The sequence below is a fragment of the Pelodiscus sinensis genome, chromosome 5 (assembly GCF_052426305.1).
Source record: "Pelodiscus sinensis isolate ZL-2025 chromosome 5, ASM5242630v1, whole genome shotgun sequence".
Lineage (NCBI taxonomy): Eukaryota > Metazoa > Chordata > Testudines > Trionychidae > Pelodiscus > Pelodiscus sinensis.
In genome coordinates this window covers 53,150,844-53,165,632 of record NC_143056.1, presented here as the reverse complement: position 1 = coordinate 53,165,632, position 14,789 = coordinate 53,150,844, and the positions used below count along the sequence as shown (strand labels likewise).

The window sequence follows — 14,789 nt, the reverse complement described above, 5'->3', positions numbered from 1 at the left end:
TTCCATATTTAAATACTGTTGGGGAACACAAGGTTGTTTTTATTGAAAAGATAGGTGTTAAGATCCCATGTTTGTTTCAACAAATATTAATACTAAGAAAGAAATCACTGATATAACATGTATCATATAAATGTCGGGCTGTATATATGCCTCTGTAGAGACTGGGCCTTTTTGCAGATGATGAGATGCAGTGCCCATTATCATTATTATTATCTCTTGGGTGTTTTGTGGAGGAGTATCGTGCTCCAGTACAGTCAAACAAACAGCAATACATCGAGCACAGCAATTTCCATGATGCACACTGACTGCGCAGGAGGAGTGTGGACTGTACAGTGCCTCATGGGAGTCCTGTCAGGAAACCTAGTCCATAACAAATGAAAGGAAGAGGCAACAGATCTACAACCCCAGTGAGGTACTGCATTGACATTTCCAAATAAAACTATTCAGTTTCATCTAAAAGTTTTGAGGGTTTGGCCAAATAATTTGCTTCTGACTTTCCCCCTAAAAAGTTGAATTTTTCCACAGGCCAAAACAAAAACCAAAACCACAAAATCAAACATATTTTCTGATCAGCTCTGTGTGGTTGAACAAAAGTGATGTTTTTAATTGTTTTTGTTGTTTTTCTCCTTTGTTTATTTCTTCACTTCCCAGTTTCAGAAACAAAAATATAGAAATAACAAAAGAAAAGCAAATTTGTACAATATTTCCAGCGCTATTATACATCACTGAGATGTGAACAATTATCTAATTATAACTTGCTGGTAATATGTTTATTTTTCCCCTCCCAGAAGTATATATTTCCCTCCAAGAAGTAAATTCCAGTCCTACACTTCAAGATTAATAAACACTTATCCAAGCCAAATTTCCAAATCTCTTAGGCCTCCCTTTGGCAAAACTTACTGATTTTTACAGATGTATATAACAATTATAAATAAAAATTATAGTTGATTAGGATTCAATGAACAGTTAGTATGCTGATGGATTTCAGGAAAACAATTATGCTATGGCCTAAATAGTGGCCTTGAACTTTATTACAACACTGCTTACTCAGGGGACACTATGGGGCCAAATAGTACTGTTATAAATGACAGATTTATTTATGTAACATCATTCCAGCTGTGAATCTTAGTGTGTCTGTTCTATTCATCATCTTCATTTTGCATAGAACATTGTTTGTCCTGCCCTTCAAGTAAATGAGAGAGTTATCACTTACTTTTACTCTGATGTTGAAAAATTTAATTGTCTGTCTTCTTTATCACTAATAAATAGATCTGGCCCAAAAATAAAACTAAGACCATGTAAATGTATTCAGCCTTTTTATCAGAAACTCTTGGAATGTGAGAGTTTTCAAACAACTCAACAAGTCTAGATTTCCTTGGCCCTAGATTACAGAGACTTAAAACTGAATCTTAGAAAATGTGTCTCAGGGGACATCTAGTCATATCAATAAACATTTCTTTTTCCTTCTGGATAGACTGTGCCTCATTGTGAGTTATGATCGTATTCCTAATTTTAGGTCCAAGTCTCCATCATTTACATTTAAGTGCCTTTTGACTTCAACTGGATTTGTATGTACTTAGAGAATGCAGAATCTTAGGGAAGATGCAAACAGAGCTTATGTTTCATTGTTAGGTAGAAAACATTAACTAAAGATGAAACTTTCCTTTTGGAAGGGTTGGTGTTACAGTCATGAACCATGAATTATATTGTTTCATATGAAGGCATGAGATAACAACAAAAGATAAGCACTTTAACCATGTTGGGTATTCAATGAATGTACTAACTACTTTGACGCAATTGTACAGCATTCTTTAGTGTGTTACCTTTATCATGCTGAGAGCTGCATAAAATGAAATGTCATACTTCAGTACCCTTCTAGCTGGTCATTTAGTTTATTTTCTTGTCCTTTCAGAGAGCTCACAAATTTAATAACTATCCTTATTATTGTCTGTATTCTCTTTCAGCTTTCTATTCTTCTTCTTTTCTCTGCTGGCTTGCAAGAAATGCTTCATCTTTGTACAGCAAATATAGTAAAAGCAAGAAAAGAAAGAGAGAAAAGGCTATTAGCTACAATTTAGAAACGGATGTGGGGGAAATCAAATAATTCACATGGTCACAGAAAAAGTTTAATTGTTATTCTGTTGTGTATACTGTAACCCCGTTAGACATTTGCTGCCTGAATTAATTGAGTGGTTTAAATAGAAAAGTTTATTATGATTCTTATTATCTGCACTTCAAATTTTGTGGAAAAAATACAATTTATCTTTAATCAAAAAATAATAGGGTTATTTGCAAGAAATTGCTGATAACACAAGAATGATTTTTCAACTGATTAAAATGTACAATGATGAATTCTTGCCTTTCTGTTTTGATGCCTGTGATTATAATTAAAAAGGACTCTGTGGGTCTCCACATTTCTCTAAATGACAATGACAATATCATTAACACAATGCCTTTTTATACAGTGTCGCTTTTTTTCCAGAATGTTCATAAACGAAGGCACGTTAGAACAGAATCAAAAGTGCTTCCAAAATTACAAGTGCAAAGCAATATTAGAGCTACCAATATGATTCTGTTACATGTTGGACCCCGGTACTGTGAGGTGCTGTGCACTTCTAGTAAGAGGACTCTGCTTAACCCCTATTTATTTCAATGGGATTTGAGAATGGCCAGCCCCTCCCAGGAAAGTGTGTATTGCCTGAGTTTGAGATTCAGTTTGGATATGTTGCCTTTGGATATGTTGCCTCTGTCTGTCTGTCTGTCTCTGTCTCTCTCTCTCTCTCTCTCTCTGTGTGTGTGTGTGTGTGTGTGTGTGTGTGTGTGTTCTGATCAGTACTTTGCCATAGCAGCAGGGAAAGAGATTATGGCTGGGTATTTCTGATGCAATCAAATTATTTAAATGCTAGTTACCTTTTCCAGAAAGGTGGGAACCAGTTTATCTTTCCAGTAAAGCCAGGGTAGGCTTTTTAAGCAACTTTTAGTGCCTTGGAGATTTAGCAGCATCAGCCTCTCAGACTTTATAGTTTAAGAACTGCAAGTTTATTGTGACATCAACCTTATTTTTTCATATTACATACTTTATAACATTTCAAACTTCTATTCTTGTAGAATCAGACTTAATTATTTGTTAATCTTTGAGACAATAATTTCCAGTGTTGGATTACTTAAGAGATACTGAATGTAGCACATTATGAATGATCAACTGGAAATTTTAACAAGGATCACATCCTCCCTACCCCCCACAATACCTAGTGACTCTCCTTGTTCCTGTATCTCTCTCTGTATCCCGCGAAGGTAATCATCAAAGTATAGCATGGCACATGAGAAGGACCATGAGGCAGACTGTCAACAGAGTTAATTTGATATCATATTCCATTCTTAATACTTCTCCTTAGAATGCAGAAACATAATATCGTTATATGGCGCCATTCAGATCCCAGGATTTTAACAAGAGCAAAAAGTCACACCAAATGTATCCAATCAGATTTTCAACAGAATGGATGTCATGCTGATTTGTGTTCTCATAGAGTATTAAAGGTTGAACAGAGTCATCATCAGATTTTGAAATTACTCAAATTCAATCCATTCTCATGGCAAACACTGTGAAGAAACTGAACAGAACTTCAGTATTATTTTAGAATGAAATAAAAAGAACCACTACAGAGTTCCACTGCAGAAGGGCAGCCTTATGATTAAGACAGTACACTAAATTTCAGAATCTCCTGTCCAGCTCCAAGCTCTGTCACAGACTCTTCATCTGATCTTGGGCAAGTTGTTTAACTTCTCTCTGTTAATTTCCCCAAATGTAAAATGGGGGATAACAAAGCTCCTTTTTTTCTTCTATTATATGCTTCTATTGCATGCTCTTCCAGACATGTTTTGTGAGAGTCTGTACCATTGCTTGCAAATAAGGCCCTACCCCTGTTTGAGGCCAGTAGCTACTACTCAAATACAAATAACTAAGGGTATGTCTACACTGCCATCCTAGTTCGAACTAGGGTGGCTAATGTAGGCATTTGAAGTTGCAAATGAAGCCCGGGATTTAAATATCCTGGGCTTCATTTGCATCTGGCCGGACACCGCCATTTTTAAATCCCCCTTAGTGTGGACTCCATGCCCATGGCTACACGCAGCACAGAGTATGTAGTTCGAATTAGGCTCTCTTATTCGAACTACCGGTGTACCTCATTCCACGAGGAGTACCAGTAGTTCGAATTAGAGTGCCTAATTCGAATTACCTCCTCCGTGCCACGTGTAGCTACAGGCACGGAGTCCGCACTAAGGGGGATTTAAAAATGGCGGCGCCCGGCAAGATGCAAATGAAGCCCGGGATATTTAAATCCCGGTCTTCATTTCCAACTTCAAATGCCTACATTAGCCACCCTAGTTCAAACTAGGGTGGCAGTGTTGACATACCCTAAAAGATGTACCAGGCATTGCCGGGGTTGTTTGCTCAATAAATGTTTGTTTTTTTGGAAAATAAAATGAAAATGCACATGCTTCATTTAATTTATTGATGAGGTGTTCAGTATGCATGTTGCCCTAGAGAGAGAGAGGACTACCCTAGCCTCCTCTCACCTCAGCAGTGTGGGACCAGATGAGAAGCATAGCTCCAGTGGGCACAGCGGATTCAAGTTCTTCTCCCCTCTGCACTCTCCAGGCAGAGTGAGAAATGCAGAAAAGTATGTATTTCCTCTCCCTCCCTGATGAATAGGAACAGCCAGCAATATCCCCATATGCACTGGGAGGAGGACAGCTGCAGCTCTGCTGGCCTTTCTAAAGGGTACCTGGAGGGTGGAAAGCTCAGGGTTGGCACAGTCCCAGATGGGATGGCCACCCCCAGCTAGCCCCTTTCACTTCCCTGGGGATTCCGTCTCTTTTCTGTATGCTTTAAGTTATGATAAGAAGAAACTTTATACCAAACATGGTGGTTCAAGCTCTTACCATTTAGGAGGAGTTCTTGAACAGTCAGATGGATAGACAAACTTTTTCAAATATACTGTAGATAACAATAATAAATATGGGCACACAGAAACCTTGGTGTCATGACAAAAACTGCAAATGAAATTCATATCTGGCTAGCTCTTTTTTATGTTTGAATTCCTACAGGATTTACCTGTCATTTCTCAGGTCCTTTACTGAAATATTTTTTTTTATTTTTCTTCATTTAAATCATTGCTCAGAGGTGGGGCAGAGGATGAGGAGTTCGGTATGCAGGCTGCCCCGGGGAGAGAGGGAAGCCCCAGCCCTCCCTCATAGCAGCAGCTTGAGGTTCGGTGAGAAATGCCTGTCCATGGCTTCTGCAGCTGCAACAGACACAGCCAGGGGAGAGGAGCATGTTCCCCAGCTAAGAGGCAGAGACACACAGACAGACACACAAACTTACAAGCTCCCTCAAACTTCGAGTAGATAGCTATCTCTTTTTCACTGTGCCCCCTGCCGTCCCAAAGGAATAATAGCTACTCTGGACCCCATCTCTGGCCCCTTTCTACCCCTGTGGTCATTATACAGTAAAACTCCCTCCTTCCGGACCCCTCCCATTCTATTTTGTGAGAAAAAATTTAATGCAGCTTCCTCTTATCATAACTTAAAGCAAAATCGGGGTTTGGTTGTGCCTATTATCCTGGCACAACCAAACCTTGATTTTGCTTCAAGTTATGATAAGAGGAAGCTGCATACCAAATTTGGTGACCCTGGCTCTTACCATTTTGGAGGAATTCTTGAACAAACAGACTCACAGATAGACAGTTGAACAGACAGACACAAACTCTCTCAAATATATAGTAGTTACTGTACAATACATGGAATAAATATATGTATTCACTTTTCCTCATTACAAGTTTAGGTTTGAAATCGTAAGCTCATTTTCCAGTATTACTACACCAGTGTTGTAACCAGCCTAATTACTTTTTAATGTAAGTTAACTTCTAGCACTGTGACAATCCCAAAATTTCTCTTTAAACAAGCAATATTTAACTGAGGGGTAAAGTGACTTACAAGGCATTATACTCCTGGCATTTCCATTGGTAGCAAACATGCTATTGCTATTCATTATCTTAGCTAGTACACTGTTAACATTTACCATTGTAAACAAAGCAATAGTAAAAAGCAAATATAATGAAAGGTGCCAATTTGAAATAAGTAGAATGCCTAGTCACACAATATTTACAAAAAAGTGACTCATGTCTTTAAATGTTATTTACATAAAAGAAATACACCACTATCTCATTATGCAAGCAATCTGTTTTTCTTTTTATTAATCAGAGAAAGTCACTTAGAAACAATGAGTCGTTCTGTAGCACCTTAGCCCTGGTCTACACTAGAGAGTTATTTTGACATAAATCCCGTTATATCAAAATAACAAGCAGAGCGTCTATACTACCAAGCCCATTATTTCGAAATTACGAGCTGGTTATTTCAAAATAATAACTCCTGCTTTCCATGAGTAATAATGCTTATTTTGAAATAGTTATTTCGAAATAGTGGTAGTGTGGATGCTCTACTACTGCTATTTCAAAATAATTACTCCCCAGAGTCATTCAAAGTAATTACTCCCCCAAGTCTCCTGGGGCTCTAAGTTGAGGTAACACATCCACATTGAGGGAGCCTGCCTCGGGCTAATTTCAAGGCTTGACTGTAGTGTGGACACACTGTTTCAAAACAGTTATTTCAGAAGCTGTTATTTCTAAATAAGTTATTTTGAAATAATTTCCTCATGTAGACATGCCTTTAGAGACTAACAAAATCAATTCACATATAGTATCACTTAGACAGATAGCTGTTATTTTTTAAAATTTGCAGATGAAGTTGTTATCTATACACTTCACAAATATTGCAACCTGACTCAGGGCCTGAACAAAAGCCTGCTTAGACTTCAATGAGCACTTGGTCAGTTCAGTACCACATAAGTACAATAACATTTTGAAAAGAGGCTGCTATTTAAGAAGCACTCAGGGAATCCATGGTCTTTTTATTTTGATACTACAAACCCTTATCTGATCCTGCAAACCCTTGTTCACATAAGTAGGACTGCTTTAGCGTATAAAGTTTTGCAGGATTGGAATCCTCTACTTGACTGTTCATATTCACTTTTTAATTCTGTGTGTCTGATTATAAATATTTTTAAATTTTTTAGGAAAGGTTAATTTAGGGATCAACAGAGACTAGGAGCAATCCAATAGGATGCATTATTTCTACACGGATGAGATTTGTTTAAGGTTATCTATAAAGTGCAAACAAAACAAAAATCTATGTTAAAAGAATATGACAATTGTAAAGTTGCACTCAAAAGTTAGTGAAAGGATAGAATTAAGGTTATCTGTGTAACCTTATCAGGCACAAGAAAAGATATATCGGCATTGGAAAAGCTTCCCCCTCTTCCCTCTTTTTCTGCTTTATATTTCAAAATCTGTGTCCTTTGCTCCATAATATTTGTCATCTGGAAAAGTGTATTGTGCCCACAAAAGCTCATGATACTAGTTATATGTTTTTGTTAGTCTCTAAGGTGCTACAGGACCATTGCTCTCATTTTCTGGGCCCAGCGCTACAGTAGTTCCAGGAAGCCAGGAGGAGGCATTGCAATGAAGGCCCTCTCAGCCTCTATTGCCCTGTGAAGGAGCATGCTTCGGCCAGATACATTCTTTGAAGAGTATCTGGCAGCTATAATCAGATATATAAGAGTATAATCAGTCTTTTTCAGACAATTAAAAATCCACCACATTAGGCTGATTTTCACAGAGAAAGTCCAAGACACCTTTTTAAGCCAGGGTGACCACAAGGCCAAATTTCAAGACCTTGGTACACAATATAGAAGCACCCGAGTTGAGTTTCTCAAAACCAGGTGGTTATTTTGTTTTAAGGATGGGCAAAACAGTACATTATTCCCTAAATTCATTTCCAGAAAGAGTTTAACTGTTTTAGCTGAAATCTCCAAAAAATGTTCATTCTGAGATGTCACTGACTGATCTGCCTATAATATGAGAGAGACTTGTGGCTAGCTCCAGTAGTGGCTTGATCAGTTTTGGAGTAGGATTTTCAAAAGTGTTCATCAATTGCTTAATTTTGCTTCTGCTGAAGTCAGTGGTAAAAGTTGGATTGATTTCAGTAGGGGTGACGTTTGGCCAGTGCTAAGTACTTTTGAAAATCCCACCCTTAAACTCCAATTGAATGTGCCTCATCTGACAAAGACTATGGTCATTTTGCCAATATAAATCAATGGAGCTCCATTGACGTAAACAGAGCTGCACTGTTTTACAATGTTTTAGGATCTGGTTCTATAAATTGTAAAGTGATGTATGCTAAATTTCAGAGCAATATGAATTTCTGAAATATCCTGTTATATTTTCATTTATTAGCTGCATTTTAAAAAAAAGGCTTTCATATTTTATGTTGTTCCAAATATGTTTGTTCTATTGTTAGCTTCACAAATATTTTAAAGGCAAATGAATAAACTTAAATTCATATGTTCTCAATTATACCTTAACCAATAACTGTTCCAGACTAACATCCTCATGTGGGCCTCTTAGTCAGATAAAAGTGTCTCCAATGAGGAGTAAACAAACATCCTAAAACACCCTGAAGAATACTGTAATTCCAAATTGATTTTTCAGTTACTCAGCTGTTGCATCCATGGACTTATATTGTCTCAGTCTAGAAAGCCTTAATTTGCAATACATATTCTTCCTTTTTAGACAAAAATACGTCAAAATCTGCTGAAGTCCATGTGACGGGACAGACAGCCCAGCCGTGCTGCCCCGCACTAAGGCAGACGCTGGGTGGTGGGCAGAGCGGACAGAGGGAGTGCCGGGTGGCAGCGGACCGGTGGCGGAGAACTTCGGGGTTGTGCTGACCACGTCCGGGGCTGCCGAGACCGCAGCCCAGCGGCCTGGCCAGACGTGGCCTGATGACGTCACAAGGGACGTCATCCGGGGATTCCAGAGGGGCAGGGCGAGGGCGGGGGTTGCTGGAGACACTGAGACCGTGGCCCTTTCAAAAGAGCTGGGAGCAGGAGGGGATGGGGGGGAAAGGCGGAGAGCGAGAGCGTCCTTCCAATCCCCTGAGGAGACGAGCAGTGGTAAGCTTGTCCCTGCACTGAGGAACCTGAAACACCGGCCGGGAAGAAGTGGCCCAGGGCAGGGCCATGGTCCCTGTGAGTGGAGGGTTTAGGGGCTCCAGCCCCCTCCACTGAGTAGGGACGAGTGTCTCTGCCTTAGGGCCCTAGGCCGGGGCTCAGAGAGAGGGAGGGCCCGAGCCCCCTTCCCAGACCATAGAAAGCAAGCGAGTCAGAACATGAAAATATATATAAAAAATTGGAAAGACCATTCGGGGAGAACTGTAGATACGGGACGGCAGAGTGGGTTTGGGTGAACGGGTGACAGTCCATAATATAATTCTCAAGTTAAATAAATTACTGAAGGGAAGGTTATTTTTCATCAGACACAGGTGCTTTTGGGGATCATGGAGAATAATCTTTTCTCCTCCATATTGTGGGTAATTAGCATATTCAAACCATACCAACTGGACATACTGAGAGGTGGAGGTGTATTAATCTATTCACAGAAGTAAAACAATATTTTAAACTAAATGTATTTGAACAGATGTGCATTTACTTTAATTTTGTCCTGTGTTATATTTCCCATTTAGCTTAGCTTACCAGTTTTGTGTAGTATGTATGGCAAAAATACATCACACAGTTTTCTCAATACATTATATGAAAATGAAATTACAATTAGGTTATCCTCTTTATTTGTTAATTTAAGGGTAACCTTGCAGAAGTTTATGCAACAAGGGTGAAAGTCTTGCCCTAAGTAAGTCAATGGTAAAACTTCCATTGATTTAATTAGGATTAGGTTTTTCACCTTAGGTGTTTGGAAAGATGATTTTAATTATGGGAAATAAATATGAAGAAAGGAATGTACAGTTTTGGGATTAAAACACCAGGCTGAGAAACAGAAAATCTGGTGTGACAGATACTGTAAGTCCATGCAGTCTCTTTAGAACCATTGTGTTAAATCTATGAATGTTTGATATATGACTGTGTTTATTCCATGGGCAAAGGTTATCACAGCTCATACAAGAACTCAAAATGGTATGAAGTGAGTACTGCCAAGGATTGTAATCCACTCCAAAGATGCACCATCTGATGAGGTAGTTTGAATATATTGGTTCAAGCTGGGTATTTCAAAGACTAGAAGACAAAGAAAGGGTTTTTGATATAAAAACTGAGTTTAAATAGAATAATGGCCTTGCTTTTTATTCATCAAATAGATAGGACCTTTGATTCAACAAGCAGACATGATCTCCTAGGAAGACCCTCAACTCTTCTTGAATGGGCAATTTCTGATACATTCAGTAAGTTTGTAAATCTGTATTTTTGTTTTGTTGGTTTTCTCTGTATGTTTATGTCTTTCAGCTTGCCTCATTGTTTGCTTTGGAAGAGCTGTTAGTGGTAAAAAGCATTGTCATTATTGTTAGAGAGAACTACAGAGCAGAGGGATGAATGTTTCTCAGACTTACCAGGACATAATATAGAGTAGGGAGCTGAGGTTTAAAACCTCAGCTCACTAGGAAGCGGGACTGGGGCCATACCAAGAGAAAGTGATTTAAAAGACAAACCTGGCAATGTAGGAATTTATTTGAAATTGACCATAGGAGGAAAATGGTGGACAGGGATGTGTCAAAGGTGTAGTTACCCTTGAAAGCATGTCATCCAGGTCTAGCTTAAACATAGACATGTTGCGTGGTCTTGGGAAAGTTACTTAGTAGAGCTGGATGGGAAAACGTTTTTGAGATTTTTTATATTTTCCCCTGTCCTCAAGCAGAATGAAACATTTAAATCTCAAACATTCTTCTGAACCAATACTTTGAAACCAATTTGACTTGCGTCAATCAGAACATTTTGTTTTGATAATTTCAACTGTTTTCATCAAACTTTTGACTTTTTTACTACCGACCAACTTAAAATTCAAATAAAAAGGAGCTTTGCAAATAAAAACAGAATTTGAATTAACTTGTGCCATCACAAAAATTATCATAGTAGCTTAAAAGGAAATGATCAATTCCATCCCCTGCAAAAGCACTTCAGAATCCCTAGAAAATACATCAGATATTAAACTGATACTATACTCATGGACTCTAGACCTAAGCCACGAGCAGTCACTTTCCATCTCAAAGTCTCTACTCAAAGTAGTAAGTTTTTAAAAAGTCAGACTGGAGAAAAAAAAAGCTATGATTCATACAGGAGTGAGTGTAAGGAATATAGTCACACAGTACTGGCTTGAAGTAGCACAGCTTCCTGTAGTTGAAAGGCCCAAGAACTATCTTTATAAGAATAGTCAGTCTGGCTGTTACTTTCCCCCATAATCACATAATACATTTTTCTATGTACTGCAAGTCTTTTAGAAAGAGGCATGATGGTTTCTGGTCACAAATTGCTGGATAGTCTCTTAAAAAGAATTACACTTCTTCTATATAAAAGAATCTGTACAATATAGGTCAAGATAGAAGATAATATGTTTCTTTACAGAAACCATTAAAGGATAATATAGTCAGTCTTAAATAGCATAACGTGCAGGCAGGAATAAAATACAAATTCGTTGTATATAATGTTATATAAAAATGTACCAGACAGTATGTAGGATGCTGCAGAGCGGTGTTGATGTTATTGCACTCATAATCAGTAATGCAAAAGATCTAGCTAATATTATAGAGTTATGAGAATAAATGCTGAATTTAAAAATTATATGGGTGGAATTTCACTGTGTGAGTTTTGATACAGACAGCCCCTCTAAAGTCAACACAACATTTATGCAAATGCACATTATATTTCACAACAGAGGTCATACACCCCCTCAACTCAACTCCAACCCACCCACATGCAAAGCCCAAGTACATGATTTTGTACAGGGACATTCTGCAGGCATTGCAGAGTATTGAACTAACCCATTTATTTGAAATACATTCCTGTTAAGTAATTATGTAGTTCAGTAGGGTAAGACTTGGTGAAGAGAAGAAAGAGTAGGTGGAATTGGTTAATAATAGGTTAATTGGTTAATTTCACCGCAGTGCAAGATTCTCATCCTACAGCTGGGCTGCCTACTCGCATAGGAGCTGGTTATCTGTAGTGTGCTATGTCATTTGGGCCTGGAAGGACATGTGAGTAGTGCTTGGTTCTCTGTTGTGAGCTGTGATTCTTGGGCTAGATTCATGGGCAACTCTAGTATCTTTTGGGGGTAGGGAGGGAGTGGCCTGTTGAGTCCAGGATTACCCAGGTTAGGTCTTCAACACAGGCTATGTTGTTTCAGACAAACTATCAAGATCCTTCTAAAGACAACCAGGATTTGGGACCCATGGTGAGAGCAAGGAAACCCTGAGGTTGAGAGCAATGGAGAAGTTTGTAGTCAAGTTTCAGTCTGGGGTCAAATCTAAAGATCATAGTCCAAATCATGTTTCAGGATCTAGATCTGGATCAGGAAATAAAGTGCAAACCAAGGCAATGTCAAAGCCAGATCAAGAGCAGGAATGGTCATGGCAGCTACAGGACAATCATGCAGTTGGCTGAATGCTCTTTGGGTTTATATAAGACGACGAGCTAGTCAGGAGTCTGGAGGCTACTGCTGTTAGAGCCCTTTAGGTGAGAATTCTTGTGGTAGCATGGAGGTATCTACTACTGGGCAGTTCTGCAAGCCCAGGTTTGAGATGTGCTAAACCTTGAAATGATCTCAGTGTCCTAAACCTTTTTTTAAAGTACACCTTTTTTAAAAAAAAAATTATAAGTACCCCCAGTACCTAGAGTTTTCAGACACATAAAAAAATTTTCTACTGTTGCAACACATTTGTTTAAACAACTTAATCATAGCCGGGCGGGCGATAATTTTTTTAGGTATAAAAAGTACAAAAATAATAAAGCGCTGTAAAACTTAAAAAACAAAAATTCAATTTTCTCCAAATTTCAGTTGTGCTGATGTATCCCCCACCTCCCGGACTTTTCTTGCCTACCCCTAAGGGTACTCATACCACTGGTTGAGAAACACTGTCCTAAACAACAGAAGAATGAATTTCCATAATGTGGTAGTTGTTCTTTGTTTGGTTTCTGCTATTAAAAGTTGAGAGGAAAGAGTAAAATAAAACTAAAATCCGTAACATAACTTCTGTGGATTTGCTTCCTGTGACATTTTCTTTCATTTTTATGCTGCTCAGTTTTAATGTTAACAAACCAAAGCAATAAGGTGAAATCAAGCACACCATGTTATAAATGTTAACACAAAGTCAGTCAAGTAACCTGTTGACAGATTGCTAAGCTGTCATGTAGGATACCTGTCACTGATAGACACTTTAGAGCCTTACATGCTGAGCCAATGAATACTCACTGATTATGTAGATATCTGCAGTTTCCAGGCAAGGAAACAATAGTGCTGCTGGTGATTTACACAATACCTCATGTGTCTTTAACACTTGAATAAACAGTATTGATTAGACATTTTAAACAAGTTGACTTTCTGTTGGTATCTCCAAAAGTAGAGGTGGTTGGTGTGGCAGGATGTTTTCCTTTCAGATGAATACAGACAACTGAAGCTAGAAATAATTTCTTTATTCCTGATTTCATGTTAAGTAGTTCTCTTTAGGATTAAAGAAAAATGAAGGTATTCAGTAAATTTCACATGTATGGTAAAATAATGTGAATAGCAACACTAATAATGCTGTGTATGTACCTTATGACTTTTATTCCAAAATAGCCCACAATGTTCAACTACTTGACGTAGAAATTGAACAGTAGCTTTGGAATTCAGCTTTTCCTGGAATAGAGGGTACCAACAAGGTGAATGGAGGGCACACAGCATATTGTACAACACTATCTACAGGAAAAAATTCTGTCCAAAGAGCTCAGAAGAAACCCCTTCTTTTAAGAAGAATGCTCTGGGACATTTGGGCCAGATTCCAAGCTCACAGGTGGTGTTAGATTCCCATTGACTTCAGGGAGCTTTTGGATCAGGCCCTTTATGTCCTGGCAGAACCTGGTTTTGGTTGAGTAGGATTTTTTTTTAAGTCTTAACAGAAATGCATGCTACAGTGAACTGAATGGAACTCATTTTATCTATTGCTGAGAGGGATAAATGAGCTCTCTCTGTCTTATTATAAAACCAAATCTGATCAGGTGGGGATGCCTTCAATATAATAGGAAAGTGTTGACTTTATGTACATGTTTTCTCTCCTGTTCTCTCTGATTTACATTTTTCAGTGAAAGGAGATGTCTCTATCAATATTGTCTTGCTTTAAAAATAAAACAAAAACTTGAATTTGCTGCTTTCAATGTGAAATCTATTAACACATTAGCCTCCTCAAGATTCAATCTGAACTGCACATAGCAAGAAGCTGCATTCGTTAATCATTATGTGAATGATTTTTTCATCCTTCAACAGTTAGAAATGAGGTGCTTTTGTATGAGAGAGAGACAGGAGTAAAAAAAGGCTTTGGGGGTAATCTGTATGGGGAGAAGCACAGCAGTGCAGTTTTACTAATGTCAGCAAATCTCCTTGTGCAGATCCTGAAAGCCTGTGCCACTCTGCATAAGCCATTATCAAAGCTACACTTTTATGTATAATTATTGGCGAGCATTTATATAGTGATATGGCTCCTTGTATATTGTCATCTGTATTTTGTTCACATTCAAAGTTGTCTGTAAATGACTCACATTCAATGCAAGCACAATACTTTGCTACTGTTCTGCATAAATCTCATCAATAGCTGATGAAACATCAACAGTCTCTGTTAAATGGACTGTACTAGCTTCT

The 14,789-nt window shown here is 38.3% G+C and overlaps 1 long non-coding RNA gene across 2 annotated transcripts; it reads left to right on the top strand.

The window, feature by feature from the left end:
• Nucleotides 1–8,963: 8,963 nt before the first annotated feature.
• LOC142828979 (uncharacterized) lies at nucleotides 8,964–14,604 on the top strand. 2 transcript variants are annotated; one of them, XR_012903172.2, is made up of 4 exons: nucleotides 8,964–9,073; nucleotides 10,267–10,350; nucleotides 12,064–12,153; nucleotides 13,734–14,604. It is a non-coding gene; the product is annotated as an uncharacterized LOC142828979 (long non-coding RNA). The 2 variants fall into 2 exon arrangements; XR_012903173.2 differs by lacking the exon at nucleotides 12,064–12,153.
• Nucleotides 14,605–14,789: the final 185 nt, after the last annotated feature.